The following is a 27,278-nucleotide window of genomic DNA, read 5'->3' on the forward strand; positions in this document are numbered from 1 at the left end:
GCAGTGAGTGAAGGACCTTCAATGATGTCGCGGTCACGTGACCGCTCACGTGACCGCTCATGTGACTGCGATGTCATCACAGGTCCTTCATTCACTGCATTCTTAGGAACGGAGGCAGACGCTTGCACCGCTGAGGTCCAGGGTCCGTCGGAGGGGTGAGTATATCCATATTTTTTATTTTTATTCTTTATTTTTTACATGAATATGGATCCCAGGGCCTGAAGGAGAGTCTCCTCTCCTTCAGACCCTGGGAACCATCCAGGATCGCTCTGTGCACCTGTACCCGGCGTATAAGACGACCCCCGACTTTTGGGACAATTTTTAGGGGTTAAAAAGTCATCTTATATGCCGGAAAATACGGTAAAGCCCATATTGCTTGTTATGATACTAGAGATGTATAGTCACACTTGGCAACAAATGAATAATATAAATAGTAAAAAAAAAATTTACTCTGTAACTAAGCTACTGTTGTCAATTACAGTTTTTGAGTGGAAATATGAGCATGTTCCTATTATCTTGGGGTTAATTATTATATTTATAGCAGTTTTTTACAAAAACATTTATCAGCCCAGTTTATCATATTTTCTACTGAATAATTTGGAGTTTGAGGACTTTTTTGTAATCCAATTTTCGGTAACACATAATGAAGTTTTGCATTAATGGAGGGAGGCCCTTGTAAAACATGACATCATGGCAAGATGCTAGGGGGAAACATCAGTTTTATCTTTTCCAAAATCCATTTCCTTGGACTGGACTGAAATAGAAGGCAATCACTCTGCATGTGCATGAATCAGTTTTAATATGACTCTGGATAAGTCATTAGTAAACTTAAAAAAATAATATGCTGTGTCTCTTTGATGTACTATTTTCCACCTAACTCAGCATTGTTTGACTTGCATAAAAAAGGTGGGTATGAGAGGAAATATTTTCATTCCCATGATGATAGTAATTGCCCTCAGTTAGTCTTACTCCTTCCTAATTATCATCACTGATAGACAGGTCCTGTAATGATTCATATGTGGCATTATGACGTACATTAAATATTAATTATATTTTTAGTTTCCTTTACCCACGAGTCTGCTCCAATATATGTGATACAACAAGCATCCTGCCCAGATCATTATAACACATCTAATGCCACAAATACTACATTTACTATTATGGATATCTTATGGAAGATTCTTCTTACTCATACGAGTTTGTTTTCTGACAGAAATCTGTACACAAAATTAAGGATTTTCTCACATTTAGAACGTCCGGAAAATCAATGTAAAATATCAAAAGGAAATTCACACCCCTAATGGAAGACAGTTCACCGAGGCTGTGTCTCAGCTGGCATCTCTGAGGTAAACGTCATCACTACCAACTGAGACACTTCATATTGATTTTCGGTTTTATCTGCTTTATAACTGAATTTCTTGCAACAAAACAAATAATAAAGCATTTTATCTCCTATGAATTGCCATGTTAAGGCCTTATTCAGATGTCCATTTTTCATGTACGTGGTCTATCTCAGTTTTTTACAAATAGAACATGGACCTATATAATCTAATGGGCTGTTCACATCTGAGTTTATTTTGTGGACAACATTTCTGCACAAAGATCATGAAAACATATTCGTTTTATTACTAAAATTACCCATTCTAGTCTATATGTAAGTGAAAAATCTCTGACAGGACACATTGCCATCCATGTGCTCTTTGTGACTAACATTGCAGTCGGTAGGAGAAGCTTTGCATTTTATTTTTTACACAGGAAAATTACTGACAAAATACTCATGGTAAAAACCAGGGCTTATTCTATCTTTCTTGGTTCCTAAGGTAAAAATTGAAAACACACCCCTTCCTGCAGTGCAATTTAAACCAGCAGTGAACAAACACAATTCCGTCATTGTTTTTCAGCTTTAGTTTTACAGTATAAACATATTATTATAAAGTTCCTCCACAAATTACATTAGTATCTCATTAAATTTCAACTTGTAGATTGTCCTTAACAATAGTAAGGGGATACTAGGAGTTTTCAGTACCAGTCTTCAACAGACTGCAGACCATACATAAACCATAGTGCTGACAAGATGCAGGCAGTATCACACATACAAATTTACACCCAAGTCCCTTATAGGTGACATCTTTTTTGATGGGAGTCACTCTCTTCCCTTTCTTCTTCTTGAGGCCATGTTGACGTTGGACATCCAAAGTGTCATGACTCTGGACTGGATGGTGTCGCCTCCATCCTGGTGAGGTAAGGGTTAATTTTAGTCTGCCTCTCTTTGGTTCGGGGGCGGCTGTTTAATGTTGGCAGTTCCAGCATTGTGTGTCAGTGATACTTCTGTATATTCGGCTTGTGGTTGCTGACCCAGGTTGTCAGGACTCTGAACATTTTGATTACCTTTTGTGCATTACTGCCCTTTTCTAAGATGGCGTCTTTGGTCTCATGTGCACTGTGTCTTCCTGCTATATAACTCCACCCCAGCCTTTAGTCTGTGCTAGAGTATTCTGCCTTGCATCCAGCTCCACCCTGGCGACTCCCGGGCTTTGCACCTGCACCTGCTCCTGTGAATCTGTGTGGAGATCCTGCTACTCAGCTCTGAGTTTCTGCTGCATACATCGGTTTCCAGTAATCCTCCATCTGGCTGCTTGTGTTTGTTTCCATCTGCATTTGCTGGACATGTAAGCTGTTGCTGCTCTGCTTAAACCTGGGACTTTTACCCAGGCCTCCCTGGTTGTGCTAAGATATTATTTGAACTGCCTTATAAGCATATCTATCTGTGTTTGGACTACCAAGGACTTATTCATGTTAAGTATCCTCAAGAATAATTGTGCTTCATACACTTTCTGCGTGATTGCACTTTCCTCTGAAGTTTCCTATAGACTGTTAAGCTGCGTTTATATTTAAACCAAGTGTTTTGGACTTGAGTTTCTCTCTGCACCTGTTTGAATCACCATGTGATTATATAGACTTTACCACTTATAAAACTGTGTCCTGTAGTTGTATTGTTCCATGTAAAGAGTCTCCTGAGTTATCCCTTATAATCATTACAGGGTACTCTAGCTTCAAAAGAGGAGACTGCTGGAACAATGACTGCAGAAAGCAGACTAGAGCACGTGCTCTCCATAATTAGATCACTGCAGAAAGATGTGGAAGGTCTGCAAAAGAAGTTTGGAAGCTTTGAACACAATCAAAAAGTGTTTGGACAAACTTTGCAGGACTTAAGCACCCGCATGGCAGCCCAGGAAAACAAACTTGCTGGCATAGAGTCCCAGTATGGACGGGCTTTGCAGGACAAAAGCACACAAATGGCTGCACAAGTGACTTTTCCTTCTGGGCAACCGCCACCAGCTAGCCCACCTAAGTTGCCCCCATTCAGATTTAATGGTGATTGCGACACATTTCCTGGCTTTGTGAATCAATGTATGCTTTATTTTGATGTGCATGCTGACCGTTTTCCTAATGATAGTGTCAGGACTCTGAACATTTTTTACCTTTTGTGCATTACTGCCTTTTTTCAAGATGGCGTCTTTGGTCTCATGTGCACTGTGTCTTCCTGCTATAAAACTCCACCCCAGCCATCAGTCTGTGCTAGAGTATTCTGCCTTGCATCCAGCTCCTGACCTCTGATTACTCCCTGGCTATACTCCTGCTCCTGTGAACCTGTGTGGTGATCCTGCTACTCTGCTCTGAGTTCCTGCTGCATACACAAGTTTCCAGTAATCCGCTGTTCGTGTTTACTTCCATCTGCATTTGCTGGACTTGTAAGCTGTTTCTGCTTTGCAATAACCTGAGACTATTAACCAGGCCTCCCTGGTTGAGCTAAGATATGATTAGAACTGCCTAATAAGAATATCTATCTGTGCCTGGACTAAGACAAGGATTTATTCGTGTCAAGTATCCTCAAGAATAATTGTGCTTCATGGACTTTCTGTTTGATTGCATTTTCCTCTGAAGTTTCCTATAGACTGCTAAGCTGCATTTATTATTTGCACCAAGACTTGAGTTACTCTCTGCACCTGTATAAATCACCGTGTGATAATATAGACTTTACCACTTATAAAACTGTGTCCTGTAGTTTTCTTGTTCCACGCAAAGAGTCTCCTGAGTTATCGCCTATAATTATTACAGGATACTCTAGCCGAAAAAAGAAAAAGGAGACTGCTGGAACAATGACTGCAGAAAGAAAATTAGAACAGGTGTTTTCCATAATTAGATCACTGCAGAAAGATGTGGAAGGTCTGCAAAAGAAGTTTGGAAGCTTTGGACACAATCAACAAGTGTTTGGACAAGCTTTGCAGGACTTGAGCAACCGCTAGGCAGCCCAGGAAAACAAACTTGGTGGCATAGAGTCCCAGTATGGACAGGCTTTTCAGGACATAAACACGCAAATAGCTGCACAAGTGACTTTACCCTCTGGGCAACCGCCACCAGCTGGCCCACCTAAGTTGCCCCCATTCAGATTTAATGGTGATCGCGACACATTTCGTGGCTTTGTGAATCAATTTATGCTATATTTTGATGTGCATGCTGACCATTTTCCTACTGATAGATCCAAAGTATTGTGTGTAATAATGCTACTGACCTCACGAGCGCTCGCCTGGGCGAATCCGAAGATTGAGTCTCATGACCCACGGTTAAATGACTTGGATGATTTCTTGGCCGCTATGGCATTAATGTTTGATGACCCTAATCACCATGCAACCGCTGAAACTGCTTTGTTGTCTTTACGCCAGGCTAAATGTTCAGTTATTGAGTATGCCACTGAATTCAGGAGATTGGCGGTAGATACCAATTGGGACAGTTATGCACAATTGCCTGTTTTTAAAAGGGGTCTGTCTAGTATTGCAAAAGATGAACTAGCTCACTCTGAGTCATTACAAGAGCTAGAGACATTTATACAGCATTGTGTGCGCATAGACATTTGCCTTACTGAGCGTAGGCAGGAGAAATTTGCTGCATATAACCGTGTTTCTAACTTTTCCCTTCCTTCCAAAGAGCCTTCAGGTAAAACCTCTCGGGAGGTGGAGGAGGTGCCCATGCAAATTGATTCCGTTCAGAGGCGTGAGCTCAATGAGCGCAGGGAGCATCGCCTTCGTGAATGTCTATGTTTCTACTGTGGCCAGTCTGACCACTTCTTGATCAATTGTCCTAAGTGTCCTAGACTGCCTAACAAGGTGCTAGCAGCAATAGGGGAGTATGACAACTGTGATGATGAATCTGACATCTCTGAATGTAGCCTGCCTTTAAATGCTGTATTCCATTTACTTCCTATGACTTCACCCCCCCAAGGAGCTGAAGGAAAAGAACTCTCACTGTTCTCTCCCTATTAAGATCCTGTGTTCAGGACAGTGGATTTCCAGTTCAGCTATGATTGACTCTGATGCAGGTGGCAATTTCATGGATATCGCATTTGCCAAGGAACATGGTATTAAAATTCAGCAAAGAGCCTCTCCAATTACCATGGAAACAGTGGATGGGTTACCTTTAATCTCTGGGCCTGTGGATCAGGAGACTGTACCCCTTGAAATTTTGTTGGAGCCTAATAATCAGGAGCAACTTTCTTTCTTGCTAATTTCTTCTCCTCATTTTCCTGTGATTTTAGGCATTTCTTGGTTGCGTTCTCAGAACCCAATTATCAACTGGGAGACCAAGGAGATTATCTTCCCAACAAGGAGCAACTCAGTGTTAACAGAAGCTGTCCCTGAGTCCACAGCTACGGAACCACATGTACAGGTATTTTCTTTACCTCCAGCTTATAAAGAGTTCTCTGACATCTGTGACAAGAAGAATGCAGATCAGCTTCCTCCACACAGGCATTATGACTGTCCCATTGAGCTGCTTCCCGGGGCAGCCATTCCTTTTGGTAACGTATACCCTTTGGCGGCACCTGAGCTTCAAGCCTTAAAAGAGTATATTGATGAAAATCTGGCCAAAGGCTTCATATGTCCTTCTTACTCACCAGCATGAGCACCTATCTTTTTTGTAAAGAAGAAGGATGGGACCCTGAGACCCTGTGTTGACTATCGGGAACTCAGTAAGGTAACCATACGAAACCATTACCCTTTGCCTCTGATTCCCGAATTACTGGAAAGAGTCCACCATGCTAAGGTGTTCTCTAAACTGGATCTTCGTGGGGCTTATAATTTGGTGCGTATTCGTCCAGGGGATGAGTGGAAGACAGCATTCAGATGCCGGTATGGACACATTGAATCTCTTGTTATGCCCTTCGGGCTTTGTAACGCCCCTGCAACATTTCAACACCTTGCTAATGACATTTTCAGATATTTTTTAGACCAGTTTGTAGTGATCTATTTGGACGATATACTAATCTTTTCTGACTCTCTACAGGAACATGAAGAACATGTCAAAACTGTTTTAAGACGTCTGAAAGAGAACCATCTGTATATTAACCCGGAGAAATGCGAGTTCCATCATTCTGAGATACAGTTCTTAGTTTATATCATCTTTCCCCAGGGGCTGAACATGGAATTTGGTAAGATTAAGGCTATCCTTGACTGGCCGGTACCCAAGAACGTTAAGGAGGTCCAACGTTTTATTGGTTTTGCAAATTTCTACAGACGCTTCATTCGAAATTTTTCTGATATTGTCCGTCCCATTACTTCCTTGACAAAGAAGGAAAAGCCCTTTAAGTGGTCATCACAGGCTCAAGAAGCTTTTGATCAGCTTAAGATCTGTTTCACATCAGCACTGCTGTTGATACACCCAGATCCAACACTTCCTTTCATTGTGGAGGTGGACGCTTCTGATAATGCTTTGGGGGCTATTCTCTCCCAAAGAACTGGAGAGAAGGGTCTGCTACATCCTTGTGCTTTCTTTTCCCATAGACTAACCTCAGCAGAGAAGAATTACGACGTGGGAGACAAGGAATTGCTGGCTATTATTGCGGTTTTCAAAGAATGGAGGTGCAGCGCCCCAGAGTCCTGGTCGTTGCAGTACTGTGGCTCCGCCACTAAGGGGAGCTATGGTACGTCTGATGGCACTGAAGGAGTTCATCTGACCAGGTATCACAGACACCAATACATTTCACCGTCGGGCCTCCAGGGGGAGCTAAGGGTTCTATTCATTAGGCCACTCCTCACATACTGGTAAAACTGGGGGTCAGGCAGGAAGTTAGAACAGAAAGCTGACTGGGTTGGAACCAGGCAACACCTTGTGGCAGAGGGTGTTGTGGGAGAAGATTCAGTAGGGTCCCTGTCAGGGGTGGGATCCTGACAGAGGCCTGGCAACTTGAGCGAACGTAACGGGACCGTGCCTGCTCAGTATAGCGGCGGTGCCCAAGGAGGGATTGGAAGCGAGATAGATTGTGCTGAGTGAGAAACGAGATCGAAGCAAGAAGAATACCAGTAGGAGTCGTGCTGTGAGACCGAGGCAACATCCTACTGAGGCGCACAACCGGCGGCCGGAACGCCAAGGGAGTTTTACAATATTCAGCTTCAGGCAATACTCTAAACCAACGGCAGGACAGTCAGTCTAAGGCGGGCTGTCTCACTTAAATCACCTATGCAGTCTTGGGGGGCAACTTGTGGAGAGGGGCGACTCTAGGGTCCCGGAAGAGCTCCGAGCCTACCCGTCATACGGGTGCCGTCCTAACCGTAACATCAGGGAGGGACGGAGGATTAGCAGAACATCATCTAATCGAGTTGTGAGGGAACTTAAGAAACGGACACAACAGTTGTGGGGACTTTCCGTAAGCACAGCAGGGAAGGACCGCAACACCTAGCGCTAGAAGGAAGGCACAGATTTCCACCTGTTAAGAGAACTCTGGAAGTGCCATTGGACCGGCCGGACTTGCGCAGCCTGGTTATCTGGATTCCGGACTGAGGACCCAGAGATCTTCAGTAAAGAGGTAAAGAGACTGCAACCTGGTGTCCTCGTTATTTACTACAACCTACACTGCACCAACACCACTATCCACATCTATCAGATACGGTGCGCCCTTCGGCAGGGTCACGGACCGGGGCCTAGCCACCGTGACAACCCCAGAGCAGAGACTCAGAGGCCCGGTACCGGGTACCCCTCGGCCCTGCGGCAGTGGGGGCGCTGCAGAGGCATCATCTGCAAGGAGCTGCACAACAGATCATAGTGCTAACTGACCATCGCAATCTAGAGTTCCTTAGATCTGCTAGATGTCTTTCTCCTCATCAGGCTAGTTGGAACTTATTTTTAAATCAATTTAACTTTGTTATATTGTATGGTCCAGGGTCTCGTAATGGGAAGGCTGATGCTTTATCCCGAATCCATGCTGCGGATTCCGTACCTGGAGCCCCGTCCAAGACCATTCTATCTGAGGCCAATTTCATTGGAGTTATCCACGATCAGGACTTGTGGAAGGAGTGCAGGGAGGCCTATGAAGGTGATGTATTTCTGGCCAACCCACCTGTGGATATTAATCTTGTCTTTAAGGGTGGCATGTGGTTCAGAGATCGACATATCTACGTCCCGGAGGTCGTCCATCTGCAGATCCTAAAGTTGGTACATGACTCCAAGTTGGCTGGTCACAGGGGGGTACAGAAGACACAAGAGATCCTGAGCCGATTCTTCCGGTGGCCAACTTGCCTGAAGGATACCAAGGACTATGTTCTCTCTTGCGAGCTATGTGCCCGTTACAAGACTCCTCATGTGGCACCTACGAGTCTACTACAACCATTACCTGTTCTGCCCTGCCCTTGGGGGTCTATATCAATGGCTTTTATTGTGGAGCTGCCTACATCGGGGGGCATGAATACAATCATGGTGGCAGTTGATCGCCTGACTAAAGCTGCTCATTTTGTTCCGTGCACCGGCCTCCCCTCAGCTGAAGATACAGTGAACTTGGTTATACAGAATGTCTTTCGGTTGCACAGGGTTCCGGATGAGATCATCTCTGACCGTGGAGTACAGTTAACTTCAAGATTCTGGAAGGGGTTTTGACCTACACTCAATATTAATGTCTGTCTCTCTTCTGCTTACCATCCCCAGACAAATGGTCAGACTGAACGTACCAACCAGACGCTGGGACAATATCTAAGATGTTATGTCACCCATCTCCAGGATGATTGGTTGGAGTTGTTGCCGTTAGCCGAATTTTCATATAATAATTCTCAGAGCGCCTCCACTAAATTTACACCTTTCTTTGCCAATCTGGGTTATCATCTGTGTATTTTACCTAGGTCTCCAATTGATTCTCCGTTTCCGGCAGTGGCAGAAAGGCTGACTGCGATAAGACAGAATCTGGAGGTTCTGAAGGAATCCCTGACCACAGCTCAAGAACGTTATAAGAGATCGGCTGATAGATTCCATAAACCTGCACCCATGTTCAAGGTAGGAGATTCCGTGTGTATAGCAACTAAGAATCTGAAGTTAAACGTTCCTTCACAAAAACTTGGACAGAAATTCATTGGCCCTTTCAAGATCAACGGTATTGTGAGCTCTGTGGCCTTCTGGCTGAAGCTGCCTAGGACAATGAAGGTACACCCAGTTTTTTCATGTATCTTTACTAAAGCCTGTATCTCCTAATACCTTCCAGGGACGTGTTGTGCCACCTCCGCAGCCTGTGGTGATTGATGGGCAAGAACAATTCATGGTGGAGGAAATTATTGATTCCAGGATTCGCAGGAATCGACTCCAATATCTGATAAGATGGCAAGGATATCCCCCTGAGGAATACTCTTGGGAACCTGTGGAAAACATCAATGCCCAACACAAGATTTCTCATTTTCATCAGAGATTCCCTGAGAAACCAGGTCCAGGATCGTCCTGAGGCCACTTCTAAGGAGGGAGTAATGTCAGGACTCTGAACATTTTTTACCTTTTGTGCATTACTGTCCTTTTTCAAGATGGCGTCTTTGGTCTCACGTGCACTGTGTCTTCCTGCTATAAAACTCCACCTCAGCCTTCAGTCTGTGCTAGAGTATTCTGCCTTACATCCAGCTCCTGACCTCTGATTACTCCCTGGCTATACACCTGCTCCTGTGAACCTGTGTGGTGATCCTGCTACTCTGCTCTGAGTTCCTGCTGCATACACAAGTTTCCAGTAATGCTCCTTCATCTGCTGCTCGTGTTTACTTCCATCTGCATTTGCTGGACATGTAAGCATTTGCTGCTCTGCAAAAACCTGAGATTATTAACCAGGCCTCCCTGGTTGAGCTAAGATATTATTTGAACTGCCTTATAAGATTATCTATCTGTGTTTGGACTAAGACAAGGATTTATTCGTGTCAAGTATCCTCAAGAATAACTGTGCTTCATAGACTTTCTGCTTGATTGCATTTTCTTGTGAAGTTTCCTATAGACTGCTAAGCTGCGTTTAATATTTACACCAAGTGTTGTGGACTTGAGTTTCTCTCTGCACCTGTTTGAATTACCGTGTGATAATACAGACTTTACCACTTATAAAACTGTGTCCTGTAGTTGTCTTGTTCCATGCAAGAGTCTCCTGAGTTATCCGCTATAATTATTACACTCAGTCCTCTTAGTTTGTCGTATATCAGCCAGCCACTTGCTGACACTCACATTGCATTGTTTTATATACTGGGCCAGAGTCTGGGTTCAGTCTCCCCCCAAAGAAAGTGAGATTCAAATTCTCACAAAGTGGATATACCTCAGTCCTCTTAGTTTGTCATATATCAGCCAGACACTTGCCGCCACTCACATTGCATTGTTATATACACTGGGACAGAGTTTGGGTTCAGTCTCCCCCTGTCAGGACTCTGAACATTTTTATTACCTTTTGTGCATTACTGGCCTTTTCCAAAAGGCGTCTTTGGTCTCATGTGCACTGTGTCTTCCTGCCATAAAACTCCACCCCAGCCTTCAGTCTGTGCTAGAGTATTCTGCCTTGCATCCAGCTCCTGATCTCTGGTGACTCCCTAGCTATATACCTGCTCCTGTGGACCTGTGGGGTTATCCTGCTACTCTGCTCTGAGTTTCTGCTGCATACACCAGTTCCAGTAATCCTCCTTCATCTGCTGCTCGTGTTTACTTCCATCTGCATTTGCTGGACATGTAAGCTGTTGCTGCTCTGCAAGAACCTGAGACTATTACCCAGGCCTCCCTGGATGAGATAAGATATTATTTGAGCTGCCTTATAAGCATATCTATCTGTGTTTTGGACTAAGCAAGGACTTATTCGTGTCAAGTATCCTCAAGAATAATTGTGCTTCATAGACTTTTTGCGTGATTGCATTTTCCTCTGAAGTTTCCTATAGACTGCTAAGCTGCATTTAATATTTACTCCAAGTGTTGTGGACTTGAGTTTCTCTCTGCACCTGTTTGAATCACCGTGTGATAATATAGACTTTACCACTTATAAAACTGTGTCCTGTAGTTGTCTTGTTCCACGCAAAGAGTCTCCTGAGTTATCCCCTATAATTATTACGGGATACTCTAGCCTAAAAAAAAGGAGACTGCTGGAACAATGACTGCAGAAAGCAGACTACAGCAGGTGTTTTCCATAATTAGATCACTGCAGAAAGATGTGGAAGGTCTGCAAAAGAAGTTTGGAAGCTTTGAACACAATCAAAAAGTGTTTGGACAGACTTTGCAGGACTTAAGCACCCACATGGCAGCCCAGGAAAACAAACTTGCTGGCATAGAGTCCCAGTATGGAAGGGCTTTTCAGGACATAAGCACGCAAATAGCTGCACAAGCGACTTTACCTCTGGGCAACCGCCACCAGCTAGCCCACCTAAGTTGCCCCCATTCAGATTTATTGATGATCGCGATAAATTTTGTGGCTTTGTGAATCAATTTATGCTATATTTTGATGTACATGCTGATCGTTTTCCTAATGATAGATCCAAAGTATTGTGTGTAATAATGCTGCTTACCGCACGAGCGCTCGCCTGGGCGAATCCGATGATTGAGTCTCGTGACCCACGGTTAAATATTTTGGATGATTTCTTGGCCGCTATGGCATTAATGTTTAATGATCCTAGTCGCCGTGCAACCGCTGAATCTGCTTTATTGTCTTTACGCAAGGCAAAATGTTCTGTTATTGAGTGCGCTACTGAATTCAAGAGATTAGCGGTAGATACCAATTAGGACAGTTATGCACAATTGCCTATTTTTAAAGGGGTCTGTCTAGTATTGTAAAAGATAAACTAGCTCGCTCTGAGTCATTACAAGAGCTGGAGACATTTATACAGCATTGTGTGCGCACTGACATTCGCCTTACTGAGCGTAGGCAGGAGAAGTTTGCTGCATATAACCGTATTTCTAACTTTTCCCTTCCTTCCAAAGAGCCTGCAGGTAAAACTTCTTGGGAGGTGGAGGAGGTTCCCATGCAAATTGATTCCATTCAGAGGCGCGAGATCAATGAGCGCCGGGAGCATCGCCTTCGTGAAAGTCTATGTTTCTACTGCTGCCAGTCTGACCACTTCTTGATCAATTGTCCTAAGTGTCCTAGACGGCCTAACAAGGTGCTAGCAGCAGTAGGGGAGTATGACAACTGTGATGATGAATCTGACATCTCTGAATGTAACCTGCCTATAAACGCTGTATTCCATTCACTTTCTATGACTTCACCCCCCAAGGAGCTGAAGGAAAAGAACTCTCACTGTTCTCTCCCTATTAAGATCCTGTGTTCAGGACAGTGGATTTCCAGTTCAGCTATGATTGACTCTGGTGCAGGTGGCAATTTCATGGATATCGCATTTGCCAAGGAACATAGTATTGAAATTCAGCAAAGAGCCTCTCCAATTACCATTGAAACAGTGGATGGGTCACCTTTAATCTATGGGCCTGTGGATCAGGAGACCGTACCCCTTGAAATTTTGTTGGAGCCTAATCATCAGGAGCAACTTTCTTTCTTGCTAATTTCTTCTCCTCATTTTCCTGTGATTTTAGGCATTCCTTGGTTGCGTTCTCAGAACGCAATTATCAACTGGGAGACCAAGGAGATTATCTTTCCAACAAGGAGCAACTCAGTGTTAACAGAAGCTGTCCCTGAGTCTACGGCTACGAAACCACATGTACAGGTATTTTCTTTACCTCCAGCATAAAAAGAGTTCTCTGACATCTTTGAGAAGAAGAATGCAGATCAGCTTCCTCCACACAGGCATTATGACTGTCCCATTGAGTTGCTTCCCGGGGCAGCTATTCCTTTTGGTAACGTATACCCTTTGGCGACACCTGAGCTTCAAGCCTTAACCCTTTCGCGACATGCGCCGTACATGTACTGCGCATGTCGGGTCCCCTGCTTTGATGTGCACTCCGGCGGTGAGTGCACATCAAAGTCGCGACATGTCAGCTGTTTTGTACAGCTGACATGTGCGCGCAATGTGAAATCGCTATTCACCCGCCGCTATTAACCTGTTAAATGCCGCTGTCAAATGCAGACAGCGGCATTTAACTACCGCATCCAGCCGGGCGGCCGGAAATGACGTCATCACCGACCCCCGTCACATGATCGGGGGTCGGCGATGCATCAGGAAGGTAACCATAGAGGTTACTGATCGCCGGTAGCTGTGAGCGCCCCCCTGTGGTCGGCGCTCACAGCACACCTGCATTTCTGCTGCATAGCAGCGATCTGATGATCGCTGTTATGTAGCAGAGCCGATCGGGCTGTGCCTGCTTCTAGCCTCCCTTGGAGGCTATTGAAGCATGGCAAAAGTGAAAAAAAAAAGTTTTTAAAAATGTGAAAAAAATATTAAAAATATAAAAGTTTAAATCACCCCCCTTTCGCCCCATCCTAAATAAAACAATAAAAAAAAAAACCTATACATATTTGGTATCACCGCGTTCAGAATCACCCGAACTATCAATTAAAAAAAAGCATTAACCTGATCGCTAAACAGAGTAGCGAGAAAAAAATCCGAAATGCCAGAATTCTGTTTTTTTGGTCGCCACGACATTGGGTTAAAATGCAATAACGGGCGATCAAAAGAACGCATCTGCGCCGAAATGGTATCATTAAAAACATCAGCTCGGCATGCAAAAAATAAGCCTTCACCTGACCCCAGATCACGAAAATTGGAGACGCTACGGGTATCGGAAAATGGCACTTTTTTTTTTTTTTTTAAGCAAAGTTTGGAATTTTTTTTCACCACTTGGATAAAAAATAACCTAGACATGTTAGGTGTCTATGAACTCATAATGACCTAGAGAATCATAATGGCAGGTTAGTTTTAGCATTTAGTGAACCTAGCAAAAAAGCCAAACAAAAAACAAGTGTGGGATTGCACTTTTTTTGCAATTTCACCGCACTTGGAATTTTTTTCCCGTTTTCTAGTACATGACATGGTATAACCAATGATGTCGTTCAAAAGTACAACTCGTCCTGCAAAAAATAAGCCCTCACGTGCCCACTTTGACAGAAAAATAAAAAAGTTATGGCTCTGGGAAGGAGGGGAGCGAAAAACGAAAACACAAAAACGAAAAAAGGCCGCGGCATGAAGGGGTTAAAGGAGTATATTGATGAAAATCTGGCCAAAGGCTTCATACGTCCTATCTTTTTTGTAAAGAAGAAGGATGGGACCCTGAGACCCTGTGTTGACTATCGGGAACTCAATAAGGTAACCGTACAAAACCGTTACCCTTTGCCTCTGATTCCCGAATTACTGGAAAGAGTCCGCCATGCTAAGGTGTTCTCTAAACTGGATCTTCGTTACAAGACTCCTCATGTGGCACCTACAGGTCGTCTACAACCATTACCTGTTCCGTCCCGCCTTTGGGGGTCTATATCAATGGACGTTATTGTGGAGCTGCCTACATAGGGGGACATGAATACAATCATGGTGGTAGTTGATCGCCTGACTAAAGCTGCTCATTTTGTTCCATGCACCGGCCTCCCCTCAGCTAAAGATACAGTGAACTTGGTTATACAGAATGTCTTTCGGTTGCATGGGGTTCCGGATGAGATCATCTCTGACCGTGGAGTGCAGTTCACTTCAAGATTCTGGAAGGGGATTTGCTCTGCACTCAACATTAATGTCTGTCTCTCTTCCACTTACCATCCCCAGACAAATGGTCAGACTGAGCATACCAACCAGACGCTGGAACAATATCTAAGATGCTATGTCAGCCACCTCCAGGATGATTGGTTGGAGTTGCTGCCGTTAGCCGAATTTTCATTTAACAATTCTCAGAGCACCTCCACTAAATTTACACCTTTCTTTGCCAATCTGGGTTATCATCCATGAATCTTACCTAGGTCTCCAATTAATTCTCCGGTTCCGGCAGTGGAGGAAAGGCTGACTGCGATGAGGCAAAATCTGGAGGTTCTGAAGGAATCCCTGACCACAGCTCAAGAATGTTATAAGAGATCGGCTGATAGATTCCGCAAACCTGCACCCATGTTCAAGGTAGGAGATTCCATGTGGTTAGCAACTAAGAATCTGAAGTTAAACGTTCCTTCACAAAAACTTGGACAGAAATTCATTGGCCCTTTCAAGATCAACGGTATTGTGAGCTCTGTGGCCTGCCGGCTGAAGCTGCCTAGGACTATGAAGGTACACCCAGTTTTTCATGTATCTTTACTAAAGCTTGTATCTCCTAATACCTTCCAGGGATGTGCCACCTCTGCAGCCTGTGGTGATTGATGGGCAAGAACAATTTGTGGTGAAGGAAATTGTTGATTCCCGGATTCGCAGGAATTGGCTCCAATATCTGATAAGACGGCAGGGATATCCCCCTGAGGAAGACTCTTGGGAACCTGTGGAAAACATCAATGCCCAACAGAAGATTTCTCGTTTTCATCAGAGATTCCCTGAGAAACCAGGTCCAGGATCGTCCTGAGGCAGCTTCTAAGGAGGGTGTAATGTCAGGACTCTGAACATTTTTTACCTTTTGTGCATTACTGTCCTTTTCCAAGATTGCGTCTTTGGTCTTATGTGCACTGTGTTTTCCTGCTATAAAACTCCACCCCAGCCTTCAGTCTGTGCTAGAGTATTCTGCCTTGCATCCAGCTCCTGACCTCTGGTGACTCCCTGGCTATATACCTGCTCCTGTGAACCTGTGGGGTTATCCTGCTACTCTGCTCTGAGTTCCTGCTGCATACACCAGTTCCAGTAATCCTCCTTCATATGCTGCTCGTGTTTACTTCTATCTGCATTTGCTGGACATGTAAGCTGTTGCTGCTCTTCAAGAACCTGACGCTATTACCCAGGCCTCCCTGGTTGAGATAAGATATTATTTGAACTGCCATATAAGCATATCTATCTGTGTTTTGGACTAAGCAAGGACTTATTCATGTCAAGTATCCTCAAGAATAATTGTGCTTCATAGACTTTCTGCGTGATTGCATTTTCCTCTGAAGTTTCCTATAGACTGCTAAGCTGCTTTTAATATTTACTCCAAGTGTTGTGGACTTGAGTTTCTCTCTGCACCTGTTTGAATCACTGTGTGATAATATAGACTTTACCACTTATAAAACTGTGTCCTGTAGTTGTCTTGTTCCACGCAAAGAGTCTCCTTAGTTATCCCATATAATTATTACACCCCAAAAAAAAAGTGAGATTCAAATTCTCACAAAGTGGATATACCTCAGTGCTCTTAGTTTGTCGCATATCAGCCAGCCACTTGCTGCCACTCACATTGCGTTGTTTTTTACACTGGTCCTGAGTTTGGGTTCAGTCTCCCCAAAATAAAAAGGGAGATTTAAATTCTCACAAAGTGGATATACCTCAGTCCTCTTAGTTTGTGGTATATCAGCCAGCCGCTTGCTGCCACTCACATTGCATTGTTTTATACACTGGGCCTAAGTTTGGGTTCAGTCTCCCCCCAAAAAAAGTGAGAATCAAATTCTCACAAAGTGCATATACCTCAGTCCTGTTAATTTGTCGTATATGAGCCAGCCACTTTCAGCCACTTACATTGCGTTGTTTTATACACTGGGCCTGAGTTTTGGTTCAGTCTCCCCCCCAAAAAAGGGGGATTCAAATTCTCACAAAGTGGATATACTTCTGTCCTGTTAGTTTGTCGTATATCAGCCAGCCACTTTCAGCCACTTACATTGTGTTGTTTTATACACCAGGCCTGAGTTTTGGTTCAGTCTCCCCCCAAAAAAGGAGATTCAAATTCTCACAAAGTGGATATACTTCTGTCCTGTTAGTTTGTCGTATATCAGCCAGCCACTTTCAGCCACTTACATTGCGTTGTTTTATACACTGGGCCTGAGTTTTGGTTCAGTCTCCCCCCCAAAAAAGGGACATTCAAATTCTCACAAAGTGGATATATTTCAGTCCTGTTAGTTTGTCGTATATCAGCCAGCCACTTTCTGCCACTTACATTGTGTTGTTTTATGCACAGGGCCTGAGTTTTGGTTCTGTCTCCCCCCAAAAAAGGGAGATTTAAATTCTCAACAAGTTTATATACACCTTCTACCTTGTTTTACAGTACCATATAACGGTTGTTATTTTGCTTAGATTTTCCAAAAAATGAGGAGGTCTGGTGGAAGAGGTCATGGGCGTAGGTTGCCAGATGGTACTGATGGTGGTGGTGGTGCATCTGGTGGTAGTGGGAAAAGCACAATAGCACCTAAGGCTGGAGGTGTTAAGCCAGCGTCATTGTCTGGCTACACAAGGCCTCAAAGGCTCCCTTATCTGGAAGTAGGAAAACCGCTTTTAAAGCCGGAGCAGCAGGAACAAGTTTTGGCTTTCATTGCTGACTCAGCCTCTAGCTCTTTCGCCTCTTCTTCATAAAGTTCAAAATATAAAAGCAGCGAGTCGTCAGTGGATGCTCCCGGTCAGGAACAAGACGTTTCCTTGTGTTCTTCACCCAAACCAAAAGTGAAGGATGCGTCAGGCGACACTACAGGTTACTCCATGGAGCTCTTTACACATACTGTGCCAGGGTTAGAAAGGCAAATTGTTAACTGCCCATTACAAGATGAATCGGACATGCAGTGCACTGATGCACAGCCACAGCTAGATTATTATGCTGTTCCATTGACTCAGATCACTACATTGCCCTCGCAATGTACTGAGCCAGAATCTGACCATGATGAGACTATGGTGCCCCGTCCCGAACGCTATGGCACCTTACATGGAGACACAGAGGAAGGTGCACTTGACATTGAAGAGGAGGTTATAGATGACCCAGTTGTTGACCCAGATTGGCAGCCATTGGGGGAAGAGGGTGCCGCTGCCAGTAGCTCAGAAGCGGCTACATAGCAACAGCTATCATCTGGCAGGCCCGTATCAGGCCAAAAATGTGTGTAAAAAACAAAAACAGTTTTAGGACAGTGTGGCCATCCGGTGAAAGTAGCACAGCGTACAATGCCTGAAAAGGTATTCGATAGTAGGAATAGTGCAGTGTGGCAATTTTTTAACCAAGGTCCGAATGATGTGCAAAGCTATCTGTAAGAAATGCTCAAAGACATTTAGCAGTGGGAAGAATCTTCAAAATTTAAATACAACGTGCACGCGTTGACATTTAACCAGCATGCACTTGCAAGCCTGGACTAACTACTAAACGTCCCGTACCTTTGGTGCACCTGCTCAGAATGAAGGTAGTCAGAAATGCTACTTTGCTTTCCTCACTGTAAGCCCACCGTTTAGGACACCACCAGCAGCAAATGTGGAGGTATCATCGCAAGGCCAACGCAGTCAGGGAATCAAAAGGTTATTGGTAGGAAACACTGTATGTAGGCCAACATCAAGAATGCTATCACCAACCCTCTCTCAATCATGTTCACCACCACCACCACCGCTAGTTCCACCATAGGCCGCTCTCCAATCCAGCTCACCCTACAAGAGACTCTCGTTAGGAAAAGAAAGTACTCATCCTCTCATCCGCGTACACAGGGTTTGAACACCCACATTGCTAGACTAATCTCGTTAGAGATGATGCCCTACCAGTTGGTTGAAAGCGAAGCTTTCAAAGACCTGATCGCCTATGCAGTACCACACTATGGCTTACCCAGTCGGCACTTCTTTGCGAGAAAAGCCATCCCAGCCCTCCACCAGCATGTCAAAGACCGCATTGTCCATGCACTGAGGCAATCAGTCAGTGGAAAGGTGCACCTCACAACAGATGCATGGACCAGTAGGCATGGCCAGGGATGTTACGTGTCCTTCACGGCACGCTGGGTTAATGTGGTGGATGCAGGGTCCACTGGGGACAGCCATAGTGGGATAGTTCTGTCTAGCCCACGGTCTAGGAAACAATCGGCTGTAGGCGTTCGCCACCCCTCTTCCTCCTCCTCCTCCAGAAGCGAAAGCTTGTCCACAGAGCGCAGTCGCACAACCACTCCTTCCGCAACTGACGGTGTTGCACACAAGGTGTCCCATTATCGAACAGCTAGTGGTAAGCGTCAGCAGGCTGTGTTACAAATGAAGTGTTTGGGCGACAACAGACACACCGTGGAAGTACTGGCCAAGTACTTGCAGCAAGAAACTCAGTCATGGCTGGGCAGTGTACAGCCATGACTGAGCCCTTTCAGAACTGAAACACATACCTTGCCTGGCTCACACCTTGAACCTGTTGGTGCAGTGATTCCTGAAAAATTATCTGCCCTGCTCCTGAAGGTGCAAAGACTTTGCTCGCACATCCGCCGGTCGCCCGTACACTCCAGCTGTATGCTGAACCATCAGCGATCGCTGAATCTTCCCCAGCACCGCCTAATAATCGATGTTGCAACAAGGTGGAACTCCACACTGCACATGCTTCAGAGGCTGTGCGAACGGAGGTGTGCTGTAATTTATTTGTGGGAGGATACACATACACGGGCAGGCACTTGGATGGAAGACATGGAGTTGACTGGTGTGCAGTGGTCAAAGCTACAAGACCTCTGTCAAGTCCTTCAGTGTTTTGAGGAATGCACACGGCTGGTAAGTGCAGACGACGCCATCATAAGCATGAGCATCCCACTAATGCGTCTGCTGATGCAAAGTTTGATGCACATTAATAAGCAGGCGTCTGCAGCCAAAGAGGAGGGAAGCCTTGATGACAATCAGCCATTGTCAGCTCAGGGAACTCTCCTGGATGAGGTGGCGGATGAAGAGGAGGAGGAGGAGGATGATGGGGATGAATATTTATGGGAGGAGGATGCTTCTCAGGGGGCAATAGAAACTTGTGGCATTGCAAGGTCAGGTACAGGGTTTTTGCGGGACACACATGATGTTGATTTGCAAGAAAGTGCTCCTCAACCCAGCACAAGCAGTGAATTGACACCTGGAACATTGGCCCACATGGCTGAGTATGCCTTGTGTATCCTAAAAAGGGACCCCCGCATTATCAAAATGATGACCGATGACAATTACTGATTGGCCTGCCTCCTGGATCCACGATATAAAGGAAATTTACAAAATATCATGCCACATGAGAACCTTGAGCAAATATTGGCTACCAAACAAGCAGCTCTTGTAGACCGTTTGGTTCAGGCATTCCCAGCACACAGCGGCGGTGATGGTTCTCACACGAGCTGTAGTGGGCAACATGGCAGAGGTGTTAGAGGTGCACAAATCCAAAGTGGCGTTGGACAGAGGGGTTTTATGACCAGGTTGTGGAGTGATTTTGCAACTACCGCTGACAAGACAGGTAGTGCTGCATCAATTCAAAGTGACAGGAGACAGCATTTTTCCAGTATGGTTACGAACTATTTTTCTGCCCTTATCGATGTTCTTCCTCACAGGTCATTCCTCTTTGATTACTGGGCATCTAAAATAGACACCTGGCCTGAATTGGCAGAATATGCATTACAGGAGCTCACATGCCCTGCTGCTAGTGTCAGAAAGAGTATTCAGTGCTGCTGGTTCAATACTGACCAAAAAAAGGACACGTCTGGCTACCCAAAATGTTGATGATCTAACCTTCATTAAAATGAACCAATCATGGATTTCAAATTATTTGGCCCCACCTTCCCCTGCTGACACGTAGCTTGCCTGAAAAATGTCTTGCTTTTGGCCTCCTCTTACTGACTTCTCCAATTCCTCCATTTGCAGCTGCTGAATGTCCACCATAGGCCATTTTTATAACTCCCTAAATGGGCTGACTCCCCCAACAGGGCCGTGGTCACCACTTGGCGCAAGCACCCGTGCGAGTGCCGTTTGCCTCGACAGGTGGGTGTGCCCACTCTTGGGCGACGACACTGGCACAGGGTCCCTCATAGTACAATGAAGTGTCTCTGACGGTGGTGGTGCACAACAAACGTCAGACACACCGTCGTAATATGAGGGGCCCTGTGCCAGTACCGCAGCCCACGAGAGAGTGTTTCCCCCAGCTCGAACAGTGCTCTACCACTTGCAATACTTACCTCTCCCTGCTTCACCACTGTGTAGTCTGTGCTGTTAAATCCTTCAATGGCACTGCCAATACAAATTTGTTAAAATGATAGATGATAGTTAAAATATACAGGGGCCCTGGCCTCCATTTAGACCAGTTAATACTTTGCGCCTACTATCACTGTCTGCTATTCAGCAGAGGAGCCCACCCCTGTACCTAGCTATGCCACCTGGTTATTTCTGGAAACATTTTTGACAGACATTTAGCCTACTTTATTATTTGGGCCTACTCACTGTGTCAGCCATTCCTTACAATTGTCCTCCGCTGAACAAAGCAACGCCGCCAGTTTAGTCCTGTTACCAATTTTGAACTGCATTTAGCCTACTTGCTTATTTGGGCCTACTCACTGTGTCAGCCACTCCTTACAATTGTCCTCTGCTGAACAAAGCAACGCCGCCAGTTTAGTCCTGTTACCAATTTTGAACTGCAATTAGTCTACTTACTTATTTGGGCTTACTCACTGTGTCAGCCACTCCTTACAATTGTCCTTCGCTAAACAAAGCATCGCCGCTAGTTTAGTCCTGTTACCAATTTTGAACTGCTTTTAGCCTACTTACTTATTTGGGCCTACTCACTGTGTCAGCCACTCCTTACAATTGTCCTCTGCTGAACAAAGCAACGCCGCCAGTTTAGCCCTGTTACCAATTTTGAACTGCTTTTAGCCTACTTACTTATTTGGGCCTACTCACTGTGTCAGCCACTCCTTACAATTGTCCTCCGCTGAACAAAGCAACGCCACCAGTTTAGTCCTGTTACCAATTTTGAACTGCATTTAGCCTACTTACTTATTTGGGCCTACTCACTGTGTCAGCCACTCCTTACAATTGTACTCCGCTGAAAAAAGCAACGCTGCCAGTTTAGTCCTGTTACCAATTTTGAACTACTTTTAGCCTACTTACTTATTTGGACCTACTCACTGTGTCAGCCAATCCCTACAATTGTCCTCCGCTGAACAAAGCATGCCGCCAGTTTAGTCCTGTTACCAATTTTGAACTGCTTTCAGCCTACTTACTTATTTGGGCCTACTCACTGTGTCAGCCACTCCTTACAATTGTCCTCCGCTGAACAAAGCAACGCCGCCAGTTTAGTCCTGTTACCAATTTTGAACTGCTTTTAGCCTACTTACTTATTTGGGCCTACTTACTGTGTCAGCCACTCCTTACAATTGTCCTCCGCTGAACAAAGCAACACTGCCAGTTTAGTCCTGTTACCAATTTTGAACTGCATTTAGTCTACTTACTTATTTGGGCCTAATCACTGTGTCAGCCACTCTGTTGTGATTTTGCTTTTTGCTCCCTCTAGTGGTCATTAGTGATTTGACTCTGGAGCTTCTGTCTTTTCCTATATCCTCACCTGGGCCGTTAGTTCAGGGGCGTTGCTATATAAGCTCCCTGGACCTTCAGTTCAATGCCTGGCATCGTTGAAATCAGAGCTAATCTGTTGTGCTCTTGTCCTATGATCCGGGTTCCTGTATTTCAAGCTAAGTCTGCTTCCTTGCTTTTTGCTTTTGTTTTGTTTGGTATTTTTGTCCAGCTTGTTCCAATCTGTATCCTGACCTTTGCTGGAAGCTCTAGGGGGCTGGTGTTCTCCCCCCGGACCGTTAGACGAAGGTTCGGGGGTTCTTGAATCTCCAGCGTGGATTTTTATAGGGTTTTTGTTGACCAGATAAGTTATCTTGCTATATTCTGCTATTAGTAAGCTGGCCTCTCTTTGCTGAACCTGGTTCATTTCTGTGTTTGTCATTTCCTCTTACCTCACCGTTATTATTTGTGGGGGGCTTGTATCTTGCTTTGGGGTCCCTTTCTCTGGAGGCAAGAGAGGTCTTTGTTTTCTTCTCCTAGGGGTAGTTAGATTCTCCGGCTGGCGCGAGTCATCTAGCGATCACCGTAGGCATGATCCCCGGCTACTTCTAGTGTTGGCGTTAGGAGTAGCTATTTGGTCAACCCAGTTACCACAGCCCTATGAGCTGGATTTTTGAATCTCGCAGACTTACACGTTCCTCTGAGACCCTGTCCACTGGGGTCATAACAGTATGCCAGGCCAGTATTAAATGTTTAATGCATTGCAGAAGTGGGATTATAAGAAAGAAAATTTTGAGTTTTTTTTTTTCCCTCTCTCATTTTTTTTTTTTTTTTCTTTTCCCCTTTATCTCAGAGTGGCTTAAGCTTGCTGCAGACATGAATGTCCAGACCTTGATTACAAGTGTGGACCAGCTTGCCGCTCGTGTGCAGGGTATACAAGATTATGTTACCAGAAATCCTAGGTCTGAACCCAAGATTCCGATTCCTGAACTGTTTTCAGGAGACCGATTTAAGTTTAGGAATTTCAGGAATAATTGTAAATTGTTTTTGTCCCTGAAACCTTGTTCGTCTGGAGACTCTGCTCAACAAGTAAAAATTGTTATTTCATTCTTACGGGGTGACCCTCAAGATTGGGCTTTATCGTTGGCGCCAGGAGATCCGGCATTGGCTGATATTGATGCGTTTTTTCTGGCGCTCGGTTTACTTTATGAGGAACCCAATCTTGAGATTCAGGCAGAGAAAGCCTTGCTGGCTATGTCTCAGGGCCAGGACGAGGCTGAGGTGTATTGCCAAAAATTTCGGAAATGGTCCGTGCTGACACATTGGAACGAGTGTGCACTGGCCGCTAATTTTAGAAATGGCCTTTCTGAGGCCATTAAGAATGTTATGGTGGGTTTTCCCATTCCCACAGGTCTGAATGATACCATGTCCCTGGCTATTCAAATTGACCGGCGGTTGCGGGAGCGCAAAACCGCAAATTCCCTCATGTTGTTGTCTGAACAGACACCTGATGTGATGCAATGTGATAGAAAAACCGCAAATTCCCTCATGGTGTTGTCTGAACGGACACCTGATTTGATGCAATGTGATAGAATCCTGACTAGAAATGAGAGGAAAATTCATAGACGCCGGAATGGCTTGTGCTACTACTGTGGTGATTCTACACATGTTATCTCAGCATGCTCTAAACGTATATCTAAGGTTGTTAGTCCTGTCACCGTTGGTAATTTGCATCCTAAGTTTATTCTGTCTGTAACTTTGATTTGCTCACTGTCATCTTATCCTGTCATGGCGTTTGTAGATTCAGGTGCTGCCCTGAGTCTTATGGATCTCTCATTTGCTAAGCGCTGTGGTTTTATTCTTGAACCATTAGAAAATCCTATCCCTCTTAGGGGTATTGATGCTACGCCATTAGCAGAAAATAAACCGCAGTATTGGACACAGGTTACCATGTGCATGACTCCTGAACACCGCGAGGTGATACGTTTTCTCGTTCTACATAAAATGCATGATTTGGTTGTTTTGGGGCTGCCATGGTTACAGACCCATAATCCAGTCCTTGACTGGAAGGCTATGTCAGTGTCTAGTTGGGGCTGTCGTGGTATTCATGAGGATTCCCTGCCTGTGTCTATTGCTTCTTCTACGCCTTCGGAAGTTCCTGAGTATTTGTCTGATTATCAGGATGTCTTTAGCGAGTCCAGGTCCAGTGCATTGCCTCCTCATAGGGAATGTGACTGTGCAATAGATTTGATTCCAGGCAGTAAATTTCCTAAGGGAAGACTGTTTAATCTGTCGATACCTGAACATACCGCTATGCGTTCATATATCAAGGAGTCTCTGGAGAAAGGACACATCCGTCCGTCTTCTTCCCCTCTTGGTGCGGGATTCTTTTTTGTGGCTAAAAAGGACGGATCTTTGAGGCCTTGTATTGACTATCGGCTTTTAAATAAGATCACTGTCAAATTTCAGTATCCTTTGCCGCTGTTGTCTGACTTGTTTGCCCGGATTAAAGGTGCCAAGTGGTTTACCAAGATAGACCTTCGTGGTGCGTACAACCTTGTGCGCATTAAGCAAGGGGATGAATGGAAAACCGCATTCAATACGCCCGAAGGTCATTTTGAGTACTTGGTGATGCCTTTTGGGCTCTCTAATGCCCCTTCAGTTTTTCAGTCCTTTATGCATGACATTTTCCGGAACTATCTGGATAAATTTTTGATCGTTTATCTGGATGATATTCTGGTTTTTTCTGATAATTGGGACTCGCATGTGGAGCAGGTCAGGATGGTCTTTAAAATTTTGCGTGAAAATTCTTTGTTTGTCAAGGGCTCAAAGTGTCTTTTTGGTGTACAGAAGGTTCCCTTTTTGGGGTTCATTTTTTCCCCTTCTGCTGTGGAGATGGACCCAGTCAAGGTCCGAGCTATTCTTGATTGGACTCAGCCCTCGTCAGTTAAGAGTCTTCAGAAGTTCTTGGGTTTCGCTAACTTCTACCGTCGTTTTATCGCTAACTTTTCTAGCATTGTGAAACCTTTGACGGATATGACCAAGAAGGGCTCCGATGTGGTTAATTGGGCTCCTGCTGCCGTGGAGGCTTTCCAGGAGTTGAAACGTCGGTTTACTTCGGCGCCTGTTTTGTGCCAGCCTGATGTCTCGCTTCCCTTTCAGGTTGAGGTGGATGCTTCAGAGATTGGAGCAGGGGCCGTTTTGTCGCAGAGAGGCCCTGGTTGCTCTGTTATGAGACCTTGCGCCTTTTTCTCTAGGAAGTTTTCGCCTGCGGAGCGAAATTATGATGTGGGCAATCGGGAGTTGTTGGCCATGAAATGGGCATTTGAGGAGTGGCGTCATTGGCTCGAGGGTGCTAAGCATCGTGTGGTGGTCTTGACTGATCACAAAAATCTGATGTATCTCGAGTCTGCTAAACGCCTGAATCCTAGACAGGCCCGCTGGTCATTGTTTTTCTCCCGTTTTGACTTTGTTGTCTCGTATTTACCAGGTTCAAAAAATGTGAAGGCCGATGCTCTTTCCAGGAGCTTTGTGCCTGATGCTCCTGGAGTCGCTGAACCTGTTGGTATTCTTAAGGATGGTATTATCTTGTCAGCTATTTCTCCAGATCTGCGACGTGTGTTGCAGAGATTTCAGGCTGATAGGCCTGATTCTTGTCCACCTGACAGACTGTTTGTGCCTGATAAGTGGACCAGCAGAGTCATTTCCGAGGTTCATTCCTCGGTGTTGGCAGGTCACCCAGGAATTTTTGGCACCAGAGATCTGGTGGCCAGATCCTTTTGGTGGCCTTCCTTGTCTAGGGATGTGCGGTCATTTGTACAGTCCTGTGGGACTTGTGCTCGAGCTAAGCCTTGCTGTTCTCGTGCCAGCGGGTTGCTCTTGCCCTTGCCTGTCCCTAAGAGACCTTGGACACATATCTCCATGGATTTCATTTCTGATCTTCCGGTGTCTCAAGGCATGTCTGTTATCTGGGTGATATGTGATCGCTTCTCCAAGATGGTCCATTTGGTTCCTTTGCCTAAGCTGCCTTCCTCTTCCGATCTGGTTCCTGTGTTTTTCCAGAACGTGGTTCGTTTGCACGGCATCCCTGAGAATATTGTGTCAGACAGAGGATCCCAGTTCGTTTCCAGATTCTGGCGATCCTTTTGTAGTAGGATGGGCATTGACTTGTCGTTTTCGTCTGCTTTCCATCCTCAGACTAATGGACAGACGGAGCGAACTAATCAGACTTTGGAGGCTTATTTGAGGTGTTTTGTCTCTGCTGATCAGGACGGTTGGGTGACCTTCTTGCCGTTGGCTGAGTTTGCCCTTAATAATCGGGCTAGTTCCGCCACCTTGGTTTCGCCGTTTTTCTGCAACTCTGGTTTCCACCCTCGTTTTTCTTCGGGTCATGTGGAACCTTCTGACTGCCCTGGGGTGGATTCTGTGGTGGATAGGTTGCAGCGGATCTGGAATCTTGTGGTGGACAACTTGAAGTTGTCACAGGAGAGGGCTCAGCGCTTTGCCAACCGCCGCCGCGGTGTGGGTCCCCGACTACGTGTTGGGGATTTGGTGTGGCTTTCTTCCCGCTTTGTTCCTATGAAGGTTTCCTCTCCCAAATTTAAACCTCGTTTTATTGGTCCTTACAAGATATTGGAAATCCTTAATCCTGTATCCTTTCGCCTGGATCTTCCTGTGTCGTTTGCTATCCACAACGTGTTTCATAGGTCCTTGTTGCGGCGGTACGTTGTGCCTGTGGTTCCTTCTGCTGAGCCTCCTGCTCCG

The sequence above is a fragment of the Ranitomeya variabilis genome, chromosome 3, assembly GCF_051348905.1.
Source record: "Ranitomeya variabilis isolate aRanVar5 chromosome 3, aRanVar5.hap1, whole genome shotgun sequence".
Classification (NCBI taxonomy): Eukaryota; Metazoa; Chordata; class Amphibia; order Anura; family Dendrobatidae; genus Ranitomeya; species Ranitomeya variabilis.